The 16,416-nt window shown below is 43.8% G+C and overlaps 2 pseudogenes; both read left to right on the plus strand.

Annotated features, from left to right (window-relative positions):
* The window catches only part of LOC129143999 (beta-glucuronidase-like), a 42,640-nt pseudogene extending 30,508 nt beyond the window's left edge, over nucleotides 1-12,132 (plus strand).
* A 3,599-nt stretch (nucleotides 12,133-15,731) lies between these two features.
* LOC129143997 (cytochrome c oxidase subunit 2-like) lies at nucleotides 15,732-16,415 on the plus strand (annotated as a pseudogene).
* The last annotated feature ends 1 nt before the right edge of the window (nucleotide 16,416 follows it).

Raw genomic sequence — 16,416 nt, forward strand, 5'->3', positions numbered from 1 at the left:
TCTGTTGATAGTTTCTTTTGCTGTGCAGAAGCTTCAAGAAGAAAGGAATCCGATTGGTTCTGTGTCTATCTCTTTTGGTATTTTCAGACTTATGTAGTCATCCATATAGAAAGATGATTAGGAAAATAGGACAAGAATAGCAGAAATCTACATAAAAATGTAGGAAATTAAAATTAGTTACCAGCATACAAAAAACTACTATATGTTCTAATTACATACTATAACTCACCCCTCCTTGCCAAATATTCTCTCTCTTTTGACTTCAAAATCATGGCTTATATGTACTTTCTCTATTTCCCAGATGCAAATATAATTAATTGACTTTATTTATCTAGGAAATGTTACTGATATCTTAATTGTAGTCATTGGCTTGAGTGACGGGTTTTGGTAATTCAACTACTATTACTTGAAAGTAGTAGATTTCATAGGATACTGTTATAAAATCTTTTTAACCTCTTTTCTGATTTCAGGAGTAATTAGTAATTGTGGTTTACTGGAAAATTCAATGAATAGGGTGTTAAAGGAAGCAATTCATTAATAATATATCTAATCTATTGGGAGACTGAGGCGGTTGGATCACCTGAGTTCAGGAGTTCAAGACCAGCCTGGCCAACATGGCAAAACTCCGTCTCTACTAAAAATACAAAAATTCGCCGGGCATGGTGGTGCATTCCTGTATTCCCAGGTACTCGGAAGGCTGAGGTAGGAGAATCACCTGAACTTCAGAGGTGGAGGTTGCAGTGAGTCAGGATCGCAGCACTACACTCCAGCCTGGGTGACAGAGTGAGACTCCATCTCAAAAAAAAAAAAATTAAAAAATTAAATTAAAAAAAAGCGGGCCGGGCACATTGGTTCAGGGCCGGGCACGGTGGCTCAAGCCTGTAATCCCAGCACTTTGGGAGGCTGAGGCAGGCGGATCACGAGGTCAGGAGATCAAGACCATCCTGGCTAATGTGGTGAAACCCCGTCTCTACTAAAAATACAAAAATTAGCTGGATGTGGTGGCAGGTGCCTGTAATCCCAGCTATTCCAGAGGCTGAGGCAGGAGAATCACTTGCACCTTGGAGGCAGAGGTTTCAGTGAGTCCAGATCATGCCACTGCACTCCAGCCTGGGTGACAGAGCGAGATTCTATCTCAAAAAAAAAAAAAAAAAAAAAAAAAGCAACAGAAGCAAATGAGAGTGCCTGGAAGTGGTCATTGTGGGGCATTCCCGTTTGTGTGACCCAGGTCATGTCCCTCCCTAAGCCCTGGTCTCTCTTGCCTCCTGCAGGGCTGGTGAATTACCAGATCTCCGTCAAGTGCAGTAACCAGTTCAAGTTGGAAGTGTGTCTTTTGAATGCAGAAAACAAGGTCGTGGGCAACCAGGCTGGGACCCAGGGCCAGCTGAAGGTGCTGGGTGCCAACCTCTGGTGGCCGTACCTGATGCACGAACACCCCGCCTCCCTGTACTCGTGGGAGGTAATGGTGGTTTGGGACTTGCTTAAGGGAGGTCTTTTGCCCCCATCTGGTAGCCCTGGCTTCAGCAGGATCCCAGGACAGGTGAAGGGGCAGGTGTGGTCCTCTGAGCTTTCTGATGTTTCCCACCCTTGGTGGGAGGCCCAGATTTTTTATTTATTTATTTACTTATATTTATTTATTTACATTTATTTATTTATTTATTTATTTATTTATTTATTTATTTTTTGTGATGGTCTCACTCTGTCACCCAGGCTGGAATGCAATGGCCTGATCACAGCTCACTGCAGCTTTGAGCTGCAATCCTCCTACCTTGGCCTCCTGAGTAGCTGGGAATACAGGCACATGCCACCATGCCTGGCTAATTAAAAAAACTTTTTTTGTAGGCCGGGCATGGTGGCTCACGCCTGTAATCCCAGCACTTCGGGAGGCTGATGCGGGCGGATCACTTTAGGCCAGGAGTTGGAGACCAGCCTGGCCAACATGGTGAAACCCCGTCTCTACTAAAATAGGAAAATTTGCAGGGCATGATGGTGCACGTCTGTAATCCCAGCTACTCGGGAGGCTGAGGCAGGGTAATTGCTTGAACCCAGGAGGCAGGGGCTGTGGTGAATTGAGATCATGCCACTGCACTCTATCCTGGGTGACAGAGTGAGACTGTCTCAAAAAAAATCCTTTTTATAGAGTTGGGGTCTTACTCTGTTGCCCAGGCTGGTCTTGAACTCCTGAACTCAAGTGATCCTCCTGCCTTAGCCTCCCAAAGTGTAGGGATTCCAGGCATGAGCCATCTCATCTGGTCAAGGAGAAGGCCCGATTTTGAAGGGCAGGTCCCAGGGTCAGCCAGTGAAGGGCAGAGCCTCTGATTGCTGCTTCTCTGCAGGCCCAGAGGTGACTGCTGGGGTGCATGCACGAGGGGTCTTCCTGCTGTAGGGCAGGCCAGATGGGGCTCAGGCTGTCGGGGCGCTCACACCTGGCACTTTGGCTGTCGTAGGTGTGGCTGACTGCACAGAAGTCACTGGGGCCTTTGACTTCTACACACTCCCTGTGGGGCTCCGCACTGTGGCCGTCACCGAGAGCCAGTTCCTCATCAGAGGGAAACCTTTCTATTTCCACGGCGTCAACAAGCATGAGGATGCGGACGTGCGTTGGGGCTCCTGGGTCCTGGTGGGGGCTGCTTCTGGTCACCTTCCACTTTAGCCTTCCCTGTGTCCTGCAGTTGAGGGCAGCTGAAGGCAATGAGGCAAATGGCTCCAAACCACCCCATGGTGGAGCCGGTGCTTGGGCTGGAGAGGGGGCCTCATGGGGTGGTTCTCCAGGGTCCTGGCTCTCAGAGGAAGTGCCGCTTCGACAGGGACAGGGGTCACTCGGCTCTGCTGTCCCCTAGATCCAAGGGAAGGGCTTCGACTGTCCGCTGCTGGTGAAGGACTTCAACCTGCTTTGCTGGCTTGGCGCCAACACCTTCTGTACCAGCCACTATCCCTACACGGAGGAGATGCTGCAGATATGTTACCGGTATGGGATTGTGGTCATCGATGAGTGTCCTGCTGTGGACCTGATGCTGCCATGAGTCCCTGCTGTGCACCCGCTCTGCCTGGCCAGCCCTCGGGCCACACCGTGACCCTCTGTCCCTTCCCTCCTGGCCCGCTGGCAACTCTTCAACAACGTGTCTATGCATCACCGTATGTGGGTGGTGGAGGAACCGGTGCTCAGAGACAAGAACCACCCCGCCATGGTGATGTGGTCCGTGGCCAACGAGCCTGCGTCCTTCCTGGAATCTGCCGGCTACTCCTTCAAGTGAGTGCCTGCTGCCTGCCCTGGGCTGGATCAGGCAGGAGACCCTGGCAGATGGCAGACTGTGGTGGACGTGTGCTATCCGAGATCAGCATCCTGTCCCAGCCCAATGGGAGGGCCGTCCATACCCAGATGGTTCAGGGAACTAAATATCTACCCACCCAAATTGTAGTTTTCTTTTTCTATTTTTTTGAGATGGAGTTTCGCTCTGTCGCTCAGGCTGGAGTGCAGTGGCACGATCTCGGCTCACTACAACCTCAGCCTCCTGGGTTCAAGTGATTCTTCTGCCTCAGCGTCCTGAGTAGCTGGGATTACAGGCACAAATGAGCCACTGTGCTTGGCCTGGTTTTTTTTTGAAACAGGGTCTCACTCTGGTTGCCCAGGCTGGAGTACAGTGGCACGATCTCAGTTCACTGCAGCCTCGACTTCCCAGGCTCAGGTCATCTTTCTGCCTCAGCCTCCCAAGTAGCTGGGATTATAGATGTGTGCCACCATGCCCAGCTAACTTTTGCTTTTTTTTTTTTTTTTTTTTTGACGAAGTCTTGCTCTGTTGCCCACACTGGAGTGCAGTGGTGCGATCTCGGCTCACTGCAACCCTCACTTCCCAGGTTCAAGCGATTTTCCTGCCTCAGCCTCCTAAGTAGGTGGGACTACAGGTGTGTCCCACCATGCCTGGCTAATTTTTGTATTTCTAGTAGAGACAGGGTTTCACCATGTTGGCCAGGATGGTCTCCATCTCTTGACCTTGTGAGCCACCCACCTCGATCTCCCAAAGTTCTGGGATTACAGGCGTGAGCCACCGTGCCCGGCCAACTTTTGCATTTTTTGTAGAGACAGGGTTTCACCATGTTGGCCAGGCTGGTCTTAGACTCCTGACCTCAGGTGATCCGCCTGTCTCGGCTTCCCAGAGTGCTGAGATGTTAGGCGTGAGCCACTCTGCCCGGCTCATTTTTGTATTTTTTAGTAGAGACGGGGTTTTACCATGCTGGCCAGGCTGGCCTTGAACTCCTGGCCTCCGGTGATCTGCCTGCCTCATCCTCCCAAAGTGCTGGGATTACAGTTGTGAGCCACCAGTCCTGCCCAACTTTTCTTCCTTACAATTGTGCAGTTCTAACTCGGCATTCAGAGGTGGAGTTTTCATTTGCGGTAGAGGCAGCAGAGGTTGTAGAAATGCTCCTTGAGGCAGATGCCACACCCCAATTTCATGGAGTGCTTTGGGCTGAGCCGAGTCTGCAGCAGGCAGAAGGCTCTGAGATGTTGTCCCAGCCTGGGCAAAGGACAATTCAGAGCTCAGGGGAATAGGGGTGTGCTCAGCACGACTGGGTGGACAGGCCCTTTGTTGTGAATAGTACAGGCTTCCAGGAACAGGTGCCTGAGGCTTCCAGACAGGTTTCTTTGGGAGGTGGCCAGAGGAGATGCCTGTTTCCGGGGCAGGAAATGGAGGGAGCACCCAGGCTGGAGAGGTTCAGCCAGGCTGTCACAAGACTCTGAAGCTTCCCATCTGAGAGCCTGGCTGTTGGAGAGTGTGGGTTTGGAACTTGAGGCTAGGAGGTTCTGTTCTGTCCTGTGCCAGCCACAGCCTTCGGATGGGCAGAGCAATGATGGGGGGAAGATGTAAAAGAAAAGAACTGAGGAAAGAAGAAGAAAACCAGCTTCAACAACGGTCTAGGCCGGATGCGGTGGGTCACGCCTGTAATCCCAGCAGTTTGGGAGGCTGAGGTGGGTGGATCACCTGAGGTTAGGAGTTCGAGACCAGCCTGGTCAACAGGTAGTGAATCCGTCTCTACTAAAAATACAAAAATTAGCTGGGCATGGTGGTGGACGTCTGTAATCCCAGCTACTAGATAGGCTGAGGCAGGAGAATCGCCTCAGGTGAACCGGGAGGCAGAGATTGCAGTGAGCTGAGATAATGCCACTGCATTCCAGCCTGGGCTACAGAATGAGACTCTGTATCTCAAAAAAACAACAACAAAAAACAAAACAAAACAGTCTGTTCTGTGGAGGCCTTGGGCAGATGCTGGGAGCTCTGAGCACGGACTGGTCCCTCTGTTGGGAGCCTCTTCCCTTCATCCCGCCTGGTTAACTTGACTCAGCGTAAAGGCCATTTCTTCTAAGAGCCTGTCCCTGACTCTCCAATCCGGGATGTGTCTGTTGTCTCATACAGTGCCCAATTCCTGCCACCACTTGTCATTTCCATTCGCAACATTTCTTTCCTTGTTTGTTTTTCAGAGTCAGGGTCTCACTCTGTTGCCCAGGCTGGAGTGCAGTGGTGCAATCATAGCTCGTTGCCATCTCGACCTTCTGGGCTTAAGCGATCCTCCCCACTCAGCCTCCCAAATAGCTGGGACCACAGACGTGCGCTGCCTTGCCAGGGTAAATTTTAATATTTTTTTTCCCCACGAGTCAGAGTCTTGCTCTGTTGCCCAGGCTGGAGAGCAGTGTTGCGATCTTGGCTCACTGCATCCTCTACCTCCTGGGTTCAAACAGTTCTCCTGCCTCACCCTCCCGAGTAGCTGGGATTACAGGCTCACACCACCATGCCCAGCTAGTTTTCTTCTTTATTTTTTGTTGAGATGGGGTTTCACCATGTTGGCCAGGCTGGTCTCGAACTCTTGACGTCGTGATCCACCTGCCTCGGCCTCGCAAAGTGCTCACAGGCTTGAGCCACCATGCCCAGCCCTAATTTTTAAATTTGTTGTAGAAACAAGGTCTTGCTATGTTGCCCAGGCTGGTCTCAAGCGCCTGGTCTCAAGTAAGCCTCCCAAAGTGCTGGGGTTCTGGGTGTGAGCCACCTTGCCTGTCACTTGCACTGTTTTTCTGTGCATGCATCTCCACTCCCACTGCCCAGAACCTGTGGACTTAGATTTGAGTCATTACTGAGCACCTAGCACCCAGCCCCGTGCCTACCTCCCACCTCGCACTACCTGTTTGCTTGATGCATTAATAAATATTCCACCTGAATCCACAGCCCATTCACTCCTGTGTTCAAGAGCTATTTCAGGAAGTGAACCTCATTTTTGGCAGTGTTCAGTCCAGTGACCTCAGCTGTGTGTACCTGGCAGGGTGGCTACGCCTCTGGGGGAATTGGATTCAGGGGTGGGGGAGAAAGAGTGATGTTAGAGAGCTCGGTCTAGGACTAGAGGATCGTGCCCTTATGTAAAATACATCTCAAGTTAGGGAAGAAAGCAGCGGCTCTGTGCTTTGTTGTTTTTTTTTTTTTCTTTTCTTTCTTTCTTTTTGTTTGTTTGTTTGTTTGTTTGTTTGTTTTGGGGCAGGGTCTTGCTCTGTGGCCCAGGCTGGAGTGCAGTAGCCTGATTTCGGCTCACTGCAACCTCCACCTCCCGGGTTCAAGCAATTCTTGTGCCTCAGCCTCCCGAGTAGCTGGAGTTACAGATGCTTGCCACTATGCCTGGCTAATTTTTGTATATTTAGTAGAAATGGGGTTTTGCCATGTTGGCCAGGCTGTTCTTGAACTCCTGACCTCAGTGATCTGCCTGCCTCAGCCTCCTGAAGTGCTGGGATTACAGATGTGAGCCATCGTGCCTGGCCCCCAGTTGTGTTCTGACAGGGGAAGATGGGACAGAGAGGATGGGAGGGTGTCTGAGCCTTTCCCAGACTGACGGAACCTGTGTCTTCTCTCTTTTGTGGACAGGATGGTGATTGCTCACACCAAAGCCTTGGACCCCTCCCAGCCTGTGACCTTTGTGACCAACTCCACCTACGCAGCAGACAAGGGGGTGAGCCTGGGGGTCCCCACCCCATTTCTCCCTGCCTTTGCCTGGGCTTGTCCTGAAGCCTGCTCATGGGAACAGCTGGAAAGAGCCATGTGCTGCCAGTCTGAGCTTTTTATTTTGTTTTACTTAGAAAGATAGAGACAGGGTCTTGCCATGTTGCCCAGGCTGGTCTCGAACTCCTGGGCTCAAGTGATCCTCCTGCCTCGGCCTTCCAAAGGGCTGGGGTTACAGGCATGTGCCACCGCACTCAGCCGCAGCCAGTCTGTTTTCAAAGATGGTCTTTGGGTTAATGACAATTCTCTCTCTGCTTACTCTCCAGGCAGTGTGGCTTTCTGAATCCAAGGAGGCTGGGCATAGGGAGATGGTATTTGTTTTGCTCAGTTTGGACTCAGCATTTTTTGTACTCGATTTAATAGACTCATAAAATGTCAAAGGTTTAAGTGAGCTTAGAGTTCATCTGGCCCAAACCTGGCTGATCAGAATCTCCAGGGGAAGTTTTTTTTGAAATGCCAGATCTCTGCATTCTGAGATCCTGATTTAGTAACTCCAGGGTTGGAACCTGAGTTTTTTTTTGTTTTTTTTGTTTTTTTTTTTTTTTTGTGAAGGCAGTGTCTTACTCTGTTGCTCTGGCTGGAGTGCAGTGGTGTGATCACAGCTCACTGCAGCCTTGAATTCCTGGGCCTAAGCAACCCTCTTGCCTCAGCCTTCCAAGTAGCTGGGACTCCAGGTGTACACCACTGTGCCCGGCTAATTTTAAATGTTTTTGTAGAGATGGGATCTCACTATGTTGCCCAGGCTAGTCTCAAACTCTTGAGCTCAAGTGATCCTCCTGCCTTAGCCTCCTAAAGTGCTGGGATTACAGGCATGAGCCACCGTGCCTGGCTGATACTAGCATTCTTTTTTTTTTTTTTTTTAAAGATAGAGTCTTGCTGTGTTGCCCAGGCTGGAGTGCAGTGGCACAGTCTCAGCTCACTGCAACCTCCGCCTCCCAGGTTCAAGCAATTCTCCTGCCTCTCAGCCTCCCAAGTAGCTGGGATAACAGGCACATGCCACCATGCCTGCGCTTGGTCGTGGGAGGCAGAGGTTGCACTATTGTGCCACTCCATTCTAGCCTGGGCAACAGAGCGAGACTCTGTCTTCCAAACAAAGCGAAAAAAGATTATCTGCGAGAATGACTGCATTGGCTCCTTGGGTGGGAGCGCTTCTCCAGGGCAAGGTGAGGGGATGCCCAGTGCTGGGAGTGCTGCCTAGAGAGGAGTCAGTTCCAGTGGCGGGGGCCCTGGGTTTTGGCTGAGGACTACGTGTTGGCAGCTGCTCTGCCTCTCACAGCCCTTCCCAGCTGCACACGTCGTGAGCGTCAGTGTGCAATCACAGGCCTGCCTCCTTTGGGCCACTTTGTGACCATGTTTTTTGCTTGTGGGGCAGGGTAATTTCAGGATCTAAATTGGTGCAGTTGGATGTTCTCAGCCCCGAGAGGCAGCTCTTCCCGTTCTAGGCTTTTTGTTTTGTTTTGTAGAAATGGAGTCCTATGATGTTGCCCAGGCTGGTCTCAAACTCCTGGGCTCAAGTGATCTTATTTGTGCATTATAAGATTTTCTAAAATGCTCAAAAAAATGCAATGCTCATCACAAAATCAGAAATAAGTTCAGGGACAACATATAATCTTCAGATCAAACAGGACTTTCCTCAACTAAGAAAATTGGAGTGTAATACTAAACGCTAAATGATTTTGATGTTTTAAATATTATTTCTTAAAAACTAACATTTCTTTTTCCGATTAACGTAAAAAGAAGTTTAAACTATCAAAGCACAAGTACCCAGATGTCTATTTAATGCACATAAAGACTTTTTGTACATAAAAAGAACGCATGGGATGATTTATACTGGCTTTTAAACTTTATATATAATAATAATTGAGAAAAACTGTTTATTTGGCATCATGATGTCAGAGACAGTGAAAACAAACAAACAAAAAAAATCAGATCTCTGAACAATTTAACTTGTGGAAATTTCTTCTTCCTTAAATATAGTTATAACGAGTCTTTTCAGAGTCATTCAGTAATGATCATTCAATATGATCATTATTACTATATTTTAATGTTGTGTTAGTTTTCGTCATGATCAAACAGACTGATGGTCAGTTAATACCCAGGATGATAGTAACGTTGAGAACCTTCTTATTTCACCGTGAACTCACCCAAAATGCAAATAAAATGGGTCACAGAGAAATACCTAACCTGAGAAATGTTTGCACTTTAAAGACATATGTAGCTTATGAAGGTGATGATTTTACTTGCACATTTTTTCCTAACAGGCACTGCTTTCACAGCTTTGAGCATCTTAAAGGACTTTCTTTACATTCTGAACTTCTGGGAATCCTTAGTTATTTGTATTGCAAATAACTCCATTTTTAACAAGTCACAAAAGAGCCATTAATATGCAATATTATAGTATCCCCTGACAGGTTTAAACCCCCAAACAGACCTCAACTGTAAATAATTTTATATACATTATTTTGGTTTTCTTCCCCTCATCTTCACATTTCATCTTTTTTACTGACACTTTTATCTTAGATTTGGAGTCCAGCCTTCCAGACCTGATCTTATACACCAGCCTCGCTTTACATCATGCTGCAAAATCCTCAGGTAATTGACATCATTTTTTCAATGATTTGACCCTCTCTGATATTTCTCAGACATACTTCCAATGATCCTGAAATAATGTCTCCTCTCTGACCAGTTATACAAGATTAAAATACTAAAATTATTTTCTGTTGAAATCTCAGAAGCCTATTTCATTTTTTAAATAAACTGCCTATTTCTTTAAGAAAACATGTTTAGACAACTTCTATCTGAGACATTAAGACAGCCTGCTTTAGGTGTATCAGGTTTTGAAAGTTAGAAAATTTGATGTGTCCTCTGTGTAAAAAAAAAAAAAAGGCAAAATTGCAATTGTCACATTAAGTCCAAACATTACTATATAAATCACAATGAATAGCCAATTTTATAAAATTACAAATTTTGAACACCAGAAATATTTTTAAAATCATATTTTCACCATTTAACTTTCTCACCAACCTCTATAATACATTTTCTTACATTTTGTTTGTATTTTTTCTGATTACCATGTCATATGATGACAATTGTATAATAGCATTGTCTCTACAAAAATACAAAATGTAATTCAGTCTTTCTTCTAGCATGGTTGATGAAGACCTTTATTATTAGTTAATGTTTAGAAAGGTTTCTTTCAGCTTCAATCTTGTTATTGGAAATGCTATGCAAATTCTAGGATTGTTTCTAAATTTGTCAAAATCTCTTTTTAGTTTCTTTTAGTATAAACTTTAAGATTTCAAAACTTATTTACTTTGTACTTCCTTTTGCAGTGTGTTGTCTTAAATAATTTTTGGCGTGACCACCGTTTGTTGATTAAATTCTTGTTAATGTTTTTGTTTGTTTCATCATCAGCAGCAGCATTTTGTGGTATTCAACCAGAAAATAAGGCTCTGTAAAAATGTAACTGGACAATTCATTATAAGATGAAGGAGACATGTAGGTGCTCAGGCATAGCTCAGTAGAGAAAAATAGTGAGGTTAAAAAGTATGGGTGAGATAGAAGTGGGCAATCAGAATGAAAATATATGTAGAGCCAGACAAAAAGATGGCTCATAGTGACAAATTCTGGACATAAGTAAGGATCAACTAGAATATATATATATATATATATATATATATATATATATATATATATTAAACAAAGTCTCACTCTGTCTCTGCTCCAGGCTGGAATGAAGTGACATGATCATAGCTTACTGCATTCTGGAATTCCTAGGCCCAATACATCCTTCTGCATCAGCTTCCTGAGTAGCTGGGACTACAGGCAATGCCACTGTGCCTGGCTTATTTATTTATTTATTTACTTTGTTTGTAGAGATGTGGTGTGGGGGGCGGTGTCCCATCTTCTTACCCAGGCTGGTCTTGAACTCCCGCCTTCAAGTTTTCCTCCCACCTGCAGGGATTCAAGTGATCCTCCCACCTGCCTCCCAAAATGCTGGGATTACAGCCCTGAGCCTCTGTGCCTGGCCCAGCTAGAATGGTTTTAAATTAAAAGTCCTGTTGATGGATCACTAAACATGAGAAAGATAATTTTGTACATTGTTAAGATCATTAGCATTAATTTCAAACAAATTGATGCTTGAATATTAGTGCTGCCTTATTAGCCTGTGAAACCTTATTAGCAATTACTGAACACAGAAGTAACAGCAGTATGACACACATGTGCACTACATCTAAACTAATTCTAGCTCTAACTTTTTTTCCTGTCAGTTGGGTTCCCAAAACACCTGTGCCTACACCGAATCCCCCCCCTACTAAATAAAACTAGGCAAAGTTAAACAGGTAAGGAAGGCTTATTCATGGATCTTGCAATTGGGGGAAAGACTAGAATGTAGTCTGAACTCAATTCCCTTGAAACAAAAGGGCAGGAGAGTTTTTAAGAGCTGAGGTGGGAAAGAACATACGCCATCTGTGTTTGCTAATTGTCCTGACCTAAAAGAAAAGCAAACTTTCTAATTTCTTCATGACAGAAAGTAGTTTCACAACCTGAAGCAAAGTGTCCACCAAAGTTAGTTTCCTTGCCACAGAGAATGAGAGATAGGCATGTCTATCTTCCTTGATGATGACATTTCAAAGAGATGGCTCCCAGGCCCTTAAGAAAAAAATCATTCCTGGGTTGTAAAACTGGCAGTCTTTTAAAAAGATTTACATCTCAAATGGGTTGGGAAAAAATTTACAATGACAATTTTTTTTTTTTAGGTCATTGCTACAAGAAAAGTGAGATTGGAAGGTTAGTGAGGAAGCCTGTCTAAAGTTTATTTAAACTCAGGGGAATTAAAACTGTCTTGGCCACAACTAACATAAGGAGAACTGGAAAGGAAGAGGAGTCTGAGAGGAAAGACAGTGAACTTTTACACCTTTTACAGAAGTTTGTGCCCATGACAACACCCTAATCATTTGTAGGGACCTGATTAAATGAAGAATACTGGTTTAAATTTCTTTCACTTCCCAATATATCTACCACTGTAAAAGTACATGGGACATTAAATTAGACAGAGCCAAGCAGAAATCCCAGCTCTGTCATTTATAAAACATTTTCTTGGCATATGCTTGTTCTTTCTTCACCCCTCATTCTTTATATCAACTGAGCAGCCAGATCTGAAAATTAGGCCTCCCAAAGGTTTTTCTATTCTTCTCTTCCATATTCACAGATATCATATGGTACAGAACGTCGTGATCTTTCACATAGAATAACGTTGACACCACCTAATGAGCTGCCACACTTCTGTTGCTCTCATATAATCCTCACACAATAGCCACAATCATCTTTCAAAAATTTAAACAAAGTCTATCATTTACCTGCATACAACTTTAAGAATATCCCCATTTCACTTCGAAATAAATCTGCCTCTTTCCTGTAGTCTACAATGGCTCAAGTTTTCTCTTTCATTTATTGTATTCCAGAAACACTGGCTGTCTTTCATGCCTTGAACATGTTAAACTTTATCTTATCAGGGCTTTTTCACAGGCTAATTCCTCTCTTAAAACTGAGCATTGTTTGTATTTTCAATCACTCTCAATATAATACAGAGAACCATGTAAACTTACTCTGGTTACTAGTGAGGTTAAATAACTTTTCATGTGTGTATTGATCATCTTGAATTCTTTTTCATATGCATTTTTCACTCAAATTTCTTGCTTAGTGTTGCTATTGTGCAAAATCACTTTTAAAGGCTTTTGTATAAGGTTATAGAAACATGTTTACATATATTGCAGATGTGTAAAAAGTTTTTATTATGTTTTATTCATTGTTTAAAATGGAATTTTGTGCTTATTTCATTTTTAAAAATTTAAATATTAATTCCATCTTCCTGTATAGTTGGTAGTATATTATTTTTAACTGTCAGTTCATTTCTGAACTAAAAAGGAAGATATGACTTAGTCTACTCAGGAATTTCCCAAATTTCAGTACTGAATTTTTTTGACATATCAATTATTAACAACAATCTATCAACTTAATACCCAACATTTCATACTTGTGAATTTTTAGAGTAGTCTAAAACATCCCTATCTCTTATCGTATTAGTAAACTTTCAAACTCTTTCTTAGGTTTTAAGTTTTCACATAATGAATCTTGCAGGAAAATAAAACTAATCTCTTGGTTCACTATTTCACTGAAAAGACTGAACACTTTTGGTGCATCACATACCCTTTTAGTTGCTGGGAATAACGCAGTGAAAATAGACAAAACAGAAAAATAATTTATGTCTTGGTGAGCCTTCTAACAAGTGAGTAAACAGAAAAAAATAGGTGAATTTTTTTAAAGATATATATATATTTTAAAATATATGTATTTTAAAGATATATATATATAGACAGATAGATAATATGTACACATAGGCTTAAAAGAAGGCTAGTGCAACAATAAAAGTAAGAGTAGTTCACTATAATGAGATCAATGAGGATGGAGAGGAGTTTTCAGAATGTGGAGTCAACAGGATTTGCTGAAAGATTTGACTGGATTGCATGTGGAAGAATCTAGAATGACACAAACGTTTTAAACTAAGAACTTGAAAATACAGAGATGCCACTTATTGAAATGGGGAAGATTTTAAGTGAAACAGGTTTGGTTAAGGGAAAGATCAGGACTTTGATTCAGACCTTTGAAGTTTGAGATACTGCTCTATGGTTATGTGGAAATGCTGATCAGGCAGCTGGATATAGAAGCTCATGGGGAATATTTAGGCTGAATATATAATTCCAAAAGCTATCACCATATAGATGATATGTATGCCACATGCTGGTGTGAAATCACCAAGGTAATTATGCAGACTGATACTCTGGGATTTCTATGTCTACTTGAAAGGGAGAAAGAATTAGTGGTGGAAATGTGAAGATAACCAGTGACAGAAAAGAAAAACCAGAGAGTATAGTGTCCTAGAAGTCAAGTAAATAAAGTATATCAGTGATAAAACAGTAATCAACGCTATCAAATTCTGCCGATATATAGCAAATTTTGAGAATTTATCAAGCATTTAGCAAATGGAGGTTATTGGGGACATCGCCGACAGCAGTTGCAGTAAAATAGCAGGGAAAAATTTTGTTTGTGCAATATTCAAGAGAGAATGGAAGAATAGAAATTGGAGACTAAAAGTCTCTTTCAAAGGAGTGTGATTTAAAAGCCCATCATAATCGGAGGCTTTGGCAACTGGCTAGTTCCCCTAATAATTGGTGCCCCCGACATGGCGTTCCCCCGTATAAATAACATAAGCTTCTGACTCCTCCCTCCTTCCTTCTGCTCGCATCTGCCATAGTGGAAGCCGGTGCCGGAACAGGTTGGACAGTTTACCCTCCCTTAGCAGGAAATTACTCCCACCCTGGAGCTTCCGTAGATCTGACCATTTTTTCCTTGCATCTAGCAGGCATCTCCTCTATTCTAGGAGCTATCAACTTCATTACAACAATTACAACATTACAACATTACAACATTACAACTTTACAACTTCATTACAACAATTATCAATATAAAACCCCCTGCCATAACTCAATACCAAACACCCGTTTTCGTCTGATCCGTCTTAATCACAGCAGTCCTGCTTCTCCTATCCCTCCCAGTCCTAGCTGCTGGCATTACTATGTTATTAACAGACCGCAACCTCAATACCACCTTCTTTGACCCGGCCGGAGGAGGAGACCCTATCCTGTACCAACACCTATTCTGATTTTTTGGCCACCCCGAAGTTTATATTCTTATCCTACCAGGCTTCGGAATAATTTCCCACATTGTAACTTACTACTCCGGAAAAAAGGAACCATTCGGGTATATAGGCATGGTCTGGGCTGTGATATCAATTGGTTTCTTAGGATTTATTGTATGAGCCCACCATATATTTACAGTAGGAATAGACGTAGACACACGAGCCTACTTCACCTCTGCTACCATAATCATCACTATTCCCACTGGCGTCAAAGTATTTAGTTGGCTCGCTACACTCCACGGAAGCAATACCAAATGATCTGCTGCAGTACTCTGAGCCCTAGGGTTCATTTTTCTCTTCACTGTAGGTAGCCTAACCGGCATTGTATTAGCAAACTCATCATTAGATATCATACTACACGATACATACTACGTCGTAGCTCACTTCCATTACGTTCTATCAATAGGAGCTGTATTCGCCATCATAGGGGGTTTTATCCACTGATTCCCTCTGTTCTCAGGTTACACTCTAGACCAAACCTATGCCAAAATTCATTTTGCTATCATGTTCATTGGTGTAAATCTAACTTTCTTCCCACAACACTTTCTTGGCCTATCTGGAATACCCCGACGTTACTCGGACTACCCTGATGCATACACCACATGAAATATTCTATCATCTGTAGGCTCATTTATTTCCCTAACAGCAGTAATACTAATAATTTTTATAATTTGAGAAGCCTTCGCTTCAAAACGAAAAGCCCTAATAATCGAACAACCCTCCACCAACCTGGAGTGGCTATATGGATGCCCTCCACCCTATCATACGTTCGAAGAACCCATATACATAAAACCTAGACGAAAAAGGAAGGAATCAAACCTCCTAAAGCTGGTTTCAAGCCAACCCCACAGCCTCTATGACTTTTTCAAAAAGATATTAGAAAAACCATTTCATAACTTTGTCAAAGTTAAGTTACAGGTTAAACCCCGTATATCTTAATGGCACATGCAGCACAAGTAGGTCTACAAGATGCTACTTCTCCTCTCATAGAAGAACTAATCATCTTTCATGATCATGCCCTCATAATCATTTTTCTCATCTGCTTTCTAGTCCTGTACGCCCTTTTCCTAACACTCACAACAAAACTAACTAATACTAGTATCTCAGATGCCCAAGAGATAGAAACCGTCTGAACGATCCTACCCGCTATTATCCTAGTCCTAATCGCCCTCCCATCCCTACGTATCCTCTACATAACAGACGAGATCAAGGACCCCTCCTTTACTATCAAATCAATTGGACATCAATGGTATTGAACCTACGAATACACCGACTATGGTGGACTAATCTTCAACTCCTATATACTCCCCCCATTATTCCTAGAACCAGGTGACCTACGACTCCTTGACGTTGATAACCGGGTGGTCCTCCCAGTTGAAGCCCCCGTCCGTATAATAATTACATCACAGGATGTCTTACACTCATGAGCTGTCCCCACACTGGGCCTAAAAACAGATGCAATTCCCGGACGCCTGAACCAAACCACATTCACCGCTACACGACCAGGGGTATACTATGGCCAATGCTCAGAAATCTGTGGAGCAAACCACAGTTTTGTGCCCATCGTCCTAGAATTAATTCCCCTAAAAATCTTTGAAATAGCACCCGTATTCACCCTATAAC

Source organism: Pan troglodytes, chromosome 4, assembly GCF_028858775.2.
Source record: "Pan troglodytes isolate AG18354 chromosome 4, NHGRI_mPanTro3-v2.0_pri, whole genome shotgun sequence".
NCBI classification, from domain to species: Eukaryota; Metazoa; Chordata; class Mammalia; order Primates; family Hominidae; genus Pan; species Pan troglodytes.